Raw genomic sequence first — 10,366 nt, forward strand, 5'->3', positions numbered from 1 at the left:
GATTTATTACAAGGGTGAGTTTATCACAAAATAGGTCGGTTTATTACAAAATTGGTCGAGTTTTTTTTACAAATTGGGTCGGTTTTATTACAAAATGATCGAGTTTATAATTACTCGTCAGGTCTGTTCACGTGCCTTAATTTGTTAAGATCAATTACAAATTATACACATAAATAAGTTTTATTGGACAAGCCTTTTCATTGATATTTTTTATATCTAGTTTCTTATCGTCGACATACCCCTGCGTACCAGAGCCTTCAGACTTTTCTCGTCCAATTTCGCTCAGCCAGTCGCTGAAGGAGAGAAGTTTGGAGGATTGTATTTAGAAGAGCTAAGTTGATTCATTAGAAAATAACATTCACATCCAGGAAAATAAAAAATCCCCATGAATCCACCATCCATAAGCACAGCACAGTTATGGCTCAAAAGACTTAATGATGTTCAAGGGCACAAGCAACTTGTGCTCGCATTAGCACAGAGACAAGGGATTAAAGATAGGACCGCGATTTGCTTTGTATTGGGTCACACTGCTGTGAACTACACACATTCCACGAGTAGCTAGCTGTGATAAACTTAGCCTGCAAAATACCTCTGCTTACCTGACATATAAGTAGTATCACACACAACCCGTATGGAACTGACAAATCTTCGCGCATACTCAGTTGGATCTCCCTTTTCACGCATCCATTTTTGTTGAAACGCACATCGCACTTGTCCGGTTTCTATGGAGATGAGGTTTAGGCCTGCTTTCCTGGCGGCGCCATCGGGATCATCAAAGGGCTTTTTCAACTCTTCAATTTACCAAGCGTAAAAGTTGAGATTTGTTTTCTGAAACTCTCGCTAGAAGACAAAATGGTTAATACAATTTCAAAGGCAACCGATGTTAAGGCGAGATAAATTAGCAAGAAAATTTGACTTCTCTCACTACAACTTGTTTTGCAACAACAGGCGCGTACCCAGGATTGGCTGAGGGGGGGTGCGCAGTTAAAGGTAACATGGAAAAAGCCTAGCGCATGAAGATTTTTTAATAAGAAATGACCCACTTTTTACCGCCAAGGGGGGGGGGTGCGCGTACACCCTGCGCACCCGTCTGTGTACGCGCCTGAACAATATTAAGTGTTTTTCTTGCTCTTTACACACTGCACTCAACTTTTCAGCAGTCGTTATACCCCTTTCTTGAAATAATTTTTGCAGTATGGTCTCCCAGTCCCTAGCAGCCTGACGAGCAAAGGCTTCTGTCACTTCTGTGTCCGTGATCATGGTGTGAAATAGCGCCCCTGTGGTGTCACAAGGCTTGTCACGCAGCCAGTGCATGGCGGTGAATGAGAAACCAAACGTCACGCTCAGGAAAACATTGCTTGTAAAAGCTTGTGCCAGATGCGGTCACGAAAACATTTTTGAAATCCGAAAGGAATATAACCTGATGAGACACTAGAAATTTGTTACCAACAAACACGAAAATAACAATAGGCAAAAGATGTAAATGGTTTGCAATAAGCTATTCCAGCTATAAGCATGCGCGCGCACTTGACATGGAAACCTCATAGTTGGGGTAGGTTATCCATTCTTCACGGGTGTCTGAAGACGCGAAAAATAAGCTTACCTTGCAATCTCAGAAACAAACCCTTGAAGTCATTGACTGGTTGATCTTCGTAGATAACGTGAATAGGAAGACTGTCACCATGTTTCTCTCGCAGAGCCTTCACTATCGCGTTCCTCAGTGACATAGACGTACCACCATCCGCGCACCCATAGTCAACAATAGTGAACACGCCGCCATCATGCGCTGAGGATAGCACGGCTTGGACTGCTATAGGTACTGCTATCCTTATAGTTTCGGATTGTGTTTTTATCCTGTTTGTGTAATTTCCCGAGCCGCCATAAGGAATATGACTGTGGGGGGACTGGAACATAAATGTTCAATGTTAAACGCGGAGTTTTTAAAGAAGGGGCTTAAGGGTTTGCGGAGATGCGGTGTTGCCTTAAATCTGGCGCGGTGTTTCGTATTTTATTCCGCGGTATTGCGGTTTCTCTAGACTGCGAAAATTACGGTAATTGTCTTATTTTGACGGATTTGCGGTTTTTGGCGTTTTTCTGTGCAGTTTCTGTGCGGTTTTTGTAAATTGCACAAATGATTAGTAGCAATATTAAGGTTGTTTCTGTGAGCACAATTTGATTCTGCATTTTAGAACGTATCCGGACTAAAAAAGAAGAATTTTTCTGCTATCTGAGCCTCGGCATGTTCTTAGCATGTTCTTAAAATTTGGTGAAATCTCAGGCTGGACGTTAAAAAAGGTAAAAAGATGGTTTTATAAAAAAAAAATAGTATATCCAAAGATTAAGTACAACTAGTCAACGCCCCGGCAAAACTTTCAAATGTCGCCGAGATAACAATTTAACAAAGCTGCCTCGAAAATCTGTCCCCGAACCCAAGATGCAATCGTGAACTTCTTCCTACATCAAGGAAAATTACTGCCGAATCTTGATTGGACAAGATATCAAATTCAAACGGCATAAAAAGTCAGCTGTATCAACTCGCATTCCCAGTAAACATGCCGCTATCCATGTCAAAACTAGTATGCATGCTCCTTCCTGATTGCACGCCATAGTGACTTTATTTCACACGATATCGAGAAGTTACAAATAATACGAGAACAAACAATACCTTTCAGAACGAAAAGGTAGAAAAAAATACATCCTCGGGTACCCAGGGCGTCGAGGTCAGAGTAACGAGGCATGACCTTCCCTCCCACGGCCTTTTTGCGCGGCGTACTCGCTTCTGTTACTACCTCGACGCCCTGGATTCTCGAGGTTGAAAAACTATTAAAAAAATATAATGTAATGTTTGGCATTTGAATAATGCACTTTAACATACGAAATTATGAAATGCGCTTCAGGACTGACTTTATTCGTTTGTGGCATTTGTATAGCGCACTTTAGCATACGAAATGATGAAATGCGCTTTACATGTGACTAACTTTACTCGTAAGTGGCATTTATATAGCGCACTTTAATTCGAAATGATCGAATGCGCTTTACATGTGACTGACTTTACTCGTCAGTGTGTAGATACGGACTGCTCCACGCAGTTTACAATCATGAGTGAGTTAGTGTGTAAGCATTGTCACTGAAGATGGCACCACGGGCCAGCATCCCAGCGGTTTTTTTTACGTCTCCCAATACAGGTTCATGATGTGGGATGAGAGACGGGATCTCCGGCTTAACGTCCTTATCCGAGAAGACGAGGGATTCACAGTCCCAAACGTAGAGAGCCAGGTTTTTTACACCTGGTAAAAATTCCAAGTTGACCTGAACTGGGTTCGTACCCTGGTCCTCTTGCTTGAGAACCACTGAGCTATCGCGCCGCTCTCTACTGTAACAGCTATCTTTTCGGGTTCTATCACCAGATGTAACAGCTAATTTTTGATTAGACCAACTATGACCCCTTGGCTGTGGGTGGTACCGGATTTTTCTTGTTTGCTTTTACAAACTTGAAAACCTTACAATGCGTTTACAAGATGTGTATAAAGTATTTTTATGGGGTTTAATAAAAACTGCATGAAACTTGACAAGTGAGTTCATCTTGTGAAACGGTAACAAGATGTGTATCTTGTAGCCATGGAAACCAGGGTCACGTGACTAAAAGGCGGCCATCTAGGATTTTTTAATAAATGGAGATTCTTCTAATGGACCCTGCCTCCAGCCTTAAACTGCCACATAAGACTACAATATGAATATTGGAATATGTTAAGAAAAAAAATAAAAAAATCACAATTTTGTGCTTTTTCTTTTTCGAACGAAAAAAAAAAATTCTAGTTTTTTTTTTTCTGAATTAATCCCAATTGTCTAGTTGCAGTCTTGTGCAGACAGCTAATACCTATAAATTAATACAATTTTCGTAGCATTTGGTTGAGTTTAAGGTTGCAGGCAAAAAAACATGGCCGCCTTCTTGTCAAGTGACCTTAGTTTCCATGGTTACAGAATATATAGTCCTTTTCCGTTTCACAAGACAAACTCACTTGACGAGTTTCATGCATTTATGCCTAAACCCCTGAAGATACACCATTTCATGTGATTATGCGGTATAATATTGAGCCATGCCTTAGATAATAGATCACTATGTGGGTGTGCCAGTCGGTTTCCCTTGGGCTACCGTGACTTAAGTAATGTTTACAATGTTGCTACGACTATCGAAGTCACACACTAACTTGTTACATTGCTAGTGCGCATGGCAAGTTACTCACGTGATTATTATTATTGACAGCTTTCCAATCATTTTTGCAGTCGACGTGCTAAAACCTTATTTTACCTACGGCTAGATCTGAAGCCTACTTAGGGTAAACCTAGTGTGAACTCAGACATAATTTTTCTAATGTAGTTAACGGATACAGGACCAAAACAAATGCTCAAAACTCAGTCTAGCGTTTCTAAAAATAAAAAATGCTTATCTTAAAGACAAAACCATTTTCACTATACTTACATCTAGTTTGAAAGCCTTCTTGCATGCATTTCTCGATGTTTCATCAATAGAATATCCGGCGAGCTAAAAACCGTGACGGCATTTGTAGAGTGAGCAGGGGGTTGAGGAAACAGGTAGCAATTCTTTTTACGCCGCACCTTGCCATTTTCACAAAAACGTAAACGTGAATCACCCTATACAAGCTATATAAGCGGAAGAATAAACAAAGCTTGTTGCGTGTATGGATGATGTTAATTTGACTGCTAGGAGGTGATGCGTATACTCAAAGGAAAAAAAGTCAAGTGTGTTCTGATGAGTTCTGTAATTGAGCCGAGGGCCAATACGTAATGCATATTACATTTTGCTGCCAATATCACCAGTTTCATTCCGGTAAATTAGGGAAAGTTCATTTATTATCCCGAGGGGGGGCCCCTTACGCTTCCCACATATTTTCGGTGCCCCCCCTCCCCTCCCGAAAACCGAAGAAAGAAGGAGCAAAGGAAGGAACGGCAATGACGCGATCAAGAGATTAGCTGCAAGCTTTGACAGAAAGTGGAGGGGAAGGAATTGGATGAAAACATCATCAGAAAGAGAAAAAGTGATGTACTCAATTTCTCAATGATGTGACTAACTCCAGGTTGCAGCCTGATCATGGATGATGCTATAGATGACGTAAAAGAAGCAAAAAGGCTTTTCGATCTTCTCCTTCCAAGGAAAGCGCAGAGAAAAGAGAGCAAGGAAGAAAGCGAATTAGATATGAGCGAGGATTTTGATGACTGAGAATGAGCGCTTATAGCATTAAAACAGGGTCTGGATGGGGGATCTGCATGTCGGTAGTCAGTTAAAATTTCCATAATTTGTCGGTAGTCGGTAAGAATTATCGGTCTTTGTTGGTAGTTGGTGAATCTAAGCTAGTATTCGCTCTTCTACCAGATTTCATGATTTAGTAATTAATAATAAATTAATTATGGATTAATAATTGACTGAAAAGTTGATGCAACAGGAAATACATAGTGCAGATTTTGAAATGGCCGAATTTAAGTAGATTGACGATGGAAGTAAAGGGTAAAAATACCGGAAATAATAAAATGTGGGTAGTCAGCAAATATTTTTTTTGTCGCTAGTCACTAGTTTTTTTCATGTTTTGTCGGTAGTCAGTTACTTTTTAAGCCGTTTGTCGGTTTTGTTTATATTCTAGATATGACTATAAGCACTTTATAATATTTATATAGCGGAAACCATAAAGAGATGTATTTAGGGTGTATACAGGTTTGCATTGCATAGATAAAACGTGGCTTAATACGTATCCTTGACTTCTGGATTGTGCATGCCAAATAACTGCCACCAAACCGAAACAAGTTGAACCAAGAAGTCTGATTTGACACGTCAAATTATATAGTAAAGACAACACCCGAAGAAATCAGTGACCCCCCTTTTAAAATCCAAACACTTTCGACGCCCCGGCCTTTAGACCTAGGCAATTTCTCGAAGGCCCCCCACAGTATCCTCACCCCCTCCCCCCCCCCCCCCTCGGGATAATAAATGGACTTTCCATTAGTAACAATTTCCGATGATATTGAACGGAAAACTCGGATGTGAATGCGTTTGAAGCAATTTGATTTTTTTTAAGAAACGCTAGACTGAGTTTGTGCACTTTTGAAGAATTGCATGACCGTCTTTGAAGCACCTGGTGCGTTGAAGATGCGTAGAGACTGAGTTTGAAGCAGCTTGTACATTGTCCAGGTCCGTACCCAGGATTTTTCTTGGAAGGGTGTGAAATCCGAAAAGGTGAAGATTAATAATTGCTGGTTATTAATCTACGTGGGGATCACTTCGCGTAGATGGATACTTAGCAGAAGTAGGTCTACGCAAAACACACTCCGCGTAGATGGGTAAATAGCGATGGTTAGTCTATGTCGGGGACGCCAGCGCCTTGTGCTAGGACCTGAGGGCCGTGAAAACGAGGAACGTGGATTGGGCCGCCAAAATACGGGGCGCGGAACAACCGTTTTTCGGCCGTAAATTCAAAGCCGCTGGTGTGGCGTTTAAACCTGAGTTTTACTCACGCGGTGCTTGAATTTCTTCCAATCCCACAGTTTGGTCGTTCAATTATGCTTGTTTTCATGACTTCGAACTTCTCTCGGGATTTCTCTGCTAAAGCAGCGATAATAGGGCGATGCCATTGAGGGATTCGAACGAATACGGCGATGAATACCGTCGTGTGTTCTTTTTATCGAACGCTCGATCACCGGCCACAGGTCTACGATCTTATGGCAGTCCTTGTTTGCCACAGAAGCCTCCTGTTACCGAAATACAGTTTCAGAGAGGCGGTCGAACTCTTTTAAACTCCATGTACGAAGGCGTCCTCCTCTTTCCCCTCGGTTGTTACTGAAAGTTTCCAGCCAAGCACTTTAGGTCTAATTCCGTGTTTGAGTCGAGCCGCCATATTGGATAATTGAGCTTGGTACTTCATGACATACGTTTTTAAGGACTTTGTGACTCGCACTCTAAAAAATATATTCCAATGATGCAGTTCGAACCCCCAAGGACTTGCAATTAGACATCCGTCTGTCCTGTGGTATACCGAGCGTTCGAAGGATGAAGTGCGGAAAGGATTATTGCGGGTGGCTAAAGGTCGGTCACGCAGGCACGTGCGGCCGGAGGTGCATGGACACCTACTGCAAGGTGCACCTCCAAAGGCTCCGTAAAGGCAGCCCCCTCCTCGTGCCGTGCAGGATCTGCGGCATAGGGACTCGGTCGGAGACGCGGTTGTGCCGCCCCTGCGGAGCGAATCGTGAAGGGCAGAGGATGCGTGGCGTCGAGAGGCGCGCTCGGAAATGGTTCGCACTCGTCCTGTCTGACATCGCAGCCCGCGGTACGGGCAATTAGAGACTGGGTGGCACAAGGCATACCCAAACGCTCGTCCTGTCCGACACCGCTGCGCGCGGTACTGGCAATTAGAGACTGAGTGGCACAAGTCATACCCAAACACCCATCCCGCCGGTTGTGATACGGGCAGTCGGAGACTGGGTGGCACAAGGTGTGCCCAAACATGGACGCTTATATAGAGGAGATTCTCAATAGCATGCCTGACAAAGAGGCGCCCGCCGTACTGGCAGGGCTGGTCCAGAACATCCTGGACGAGGACATCCCCGACGATGTCAAACACAAGCTGCTTAAGCCGCTCGTACCGGCGAAAGTGTGGACAGAGGAAGTCCGGCGCGAGTTCGACCCTTTGCTGGCGGGACGGCGGCAAAGGAGCTCAAAGAGCTTAGACCCCGAGAAATACTATTCTCTCTTCGTCGGCGGCGCCCATCTTCGGTTCCCAAGCGTGGATGCCACTCTTCGGGGCCAAGACGTAAGCGCCAGTGTTTACCAGGAGATACGAGATCTTGGTGGAGCAGGTGTCATTGCTCTAAAGCCGGTTATGCGGGGGCCTGATATTAATGGCAACGGCTCGGTGTGGTGGGTCTCGCACGAGCGAGAGTCTCTGCGGGCGAACGCAGTGCTTCCGCTTGTGCTCGAGATGGAAGACCCCGACCGGCGTTACGGACTCTTCACGGTCGTTGGTAAGGCCCCCGCAGAGCCATTGGCGCCAATCACGGAGGAGGAAGGGCGCTCGGAGCACAAGATTGGTGGGTCGTTAGTCAAAAGAGGGGACCAAATCGCAGTCGGCGCCCTGGAAGGCATCGATGCGGGTATTTGGGAGAAAGGACAAGAGTACCTCGTCTACGTGAGATACGAGTTTCGCCCTTTACCTGAGCAGAATGGTGAGCCTGGGCCAATGTTTGAGCGAGAGGGGAGTGACGCCTTCGCTAACTGTGTTGTGAGCTATTTTGCCGACTTCTTGAGGAATCGCGGCACCTCGCGCTCCCTTGATCTGACCAAGACACGAGAAAAGATCCTTGAGCGATTTGACAAGAAGCTGGCCACTACGGGATGCACCAAAGAAGACCTCTTTGAGATGGAAAAGAAGCTCGAGATAGAGCTGGTAGCCGTGGACGCCCTGGGCAACGTTATGTGGGACTCGGGGAAGTACAAGAGGGGGTGCACACAAATCCGCATCCCTTGCCACAATAACCACGCCTGGGCGGAGCTTCCGACTGAACCACCTGCGATCACGAACGTCCACGGCCTAGACTTCGAGGCTGAGGGGGAGCTTCGTTCGTTATGTCAGGAGAAGGCAGCGCGAAGCGCTACCAGTGCCGCCACAAAAACGCGCGAGGCAAAAGTGCGGGAGGCGCTCATTCGCTTTATAAACAGGGCGATCCCCAGAAGCACGAGGATCTGGCTGTGCGGGCGCGTTATAGTCACGCACGAAGGCAAACTGTACCGATCGGGACAGGACGGAGCGGCTATTGACAGGGCGTTTACAGATGAGACAGGATATGATCCTCAATGGCTCTCTGATGATCACCCAGCCTACCAAGAGTACACCAAAGCTACGCACTCGATGGGCGGTGCAATAGGGTATCGCTTCAAAAAGTGGACCCAAAGAGACAACATCAGGCCAACGCCTCTTAAATACAATGACGTCTGGCGAGCGGCGCAGGTTGAGTCCAAAGTGTGGAATAGCAAGGAAAACTTAGGGGCGCAGCCCCATGCGCACATCGACATGCGTGCAGCGTACCTAGGATGCGAGGACAGTGTCTTCGGCGGCGCCTCGGACGCCATTGATTTGGTACGGAAATACGGCTTTCCTACGAACGTTTATCGTATCGCGGATGTTGTGGGACGGCCATTGAGCGAGGTTCTTCAACTGACCGGGGTCATTCAGCTGACCGAGTGGGGGTTCTCTGAAGCCTGCCACCCCTACACTTCCGGGAGGGTAGGGCAGCACTTGGAACAAAACGACGGCTGGATCACCACGCCAGAGCTCAAAGACCTGTTAGACTCGGGTGACCTCGTCATGGCCGCGGCGAGGGAGGTGTTGTATAGCGTCGGAAAAAAGGACTCCATCAAGTTCCCCCACTCCATCGCGTGCCGCCCCGGCGGCGAAGACTCGCAGTACCCTGAGGGTCGAGATCTCGCTGTCCGTTTTGTAGGCAAGTGCGCTCGCCATGGCGACGAGTCCTCGATCGTAGTCCGCGACCGTGAAGAAGCCGCGTATCTGACAAACCTCCTTGCGGGCACCGACCACTTACTTAACTTCGAGCATGCCGACGGGGCTCATCTGATCCAATACAAAGACGGTGTCCGGCTCTTACAATGGTACCATATCAGGGCCTTCGTCTTGGCGTACACAAACATAGCGTTGCCACGCATGTTGAGGCGGATCCCTCGCGAAGACGTCCTCCGAGTGTGCACAGATGCCATATACGCAAAGGCGGTGCCCAGTGGTGTGAAGCTCGTGGAGCGAAATCCGAGGTATTGAGAGTGGCGCCACAAGAAGCCTGGGTACGAGTGGCGACCTGAAGCGGCTTGGGGTCCAAAGAGGTCGGGGTGCTTGGCTAGGGAGTCTGCCTTGCGATCTAGTGGCAGCAACCTCTGCAAAGATGTATCTAGCCGGCCAAGGAAGATCGGGGAAGACCGAGTGGGCGGTGAGCATGTTCCGCGGCCGCAACGTTGTGGTGCTCACCCCCGAGAACGACCTCGCCCACGACCATCGCAACAACCCGCGCCTCGCGGTGAAGGCTCAAACCTACCACCACTACCTCTGCATACCAGCGGAGAAGCCGATAGAGGAGTGGAGACCTTCCGAGCTGGGGCACAAACTCGACCGTCTCGCAGAAGTAATCATCATTGACGAGTGCTGTAAGGTACAGACTAAAGTGCTACGCGCCATCCTAGGGTATCTCTCCACGCGGCCTTGTCAGGTAGTGTGTTGTGGCGACTATGGGCAGGTCCCGCCCTGGGGAGATAAAGAGAGGCCTCACGATATGCTCAAGGAGTGGGCACAAGGGAACA

General features: G+C 46.7%; 1 pseudogene; it reads right to left on the reverse strand.

Moving 5' to 3' along the window:
- Positions 1-282: 282 nt before the first annotated feature.
- Positions 283-6,905, reverse strand: LOC5512254 (annotated as a pseudogene).
- Between the last annotated feature and the right edge of the window lie 3,461 nt (positions 6,906-10,366).

The sequence above is a fragment of the Nematostella vectensis genome, chromosome 13, assembly GCF_932526225.1.
Source record: "Nematostella vectensis chromosome 13, jaNemVect1.1, whole genome shotgun sequence".
NCBI classification, from domain to species: domain Eukaryota; kingdom Metazoa; phylum Cnidaria; class Anthozoa; order Actiniaria; family Edwardsiidae; genus Nematostella; species Nematostella vectensis.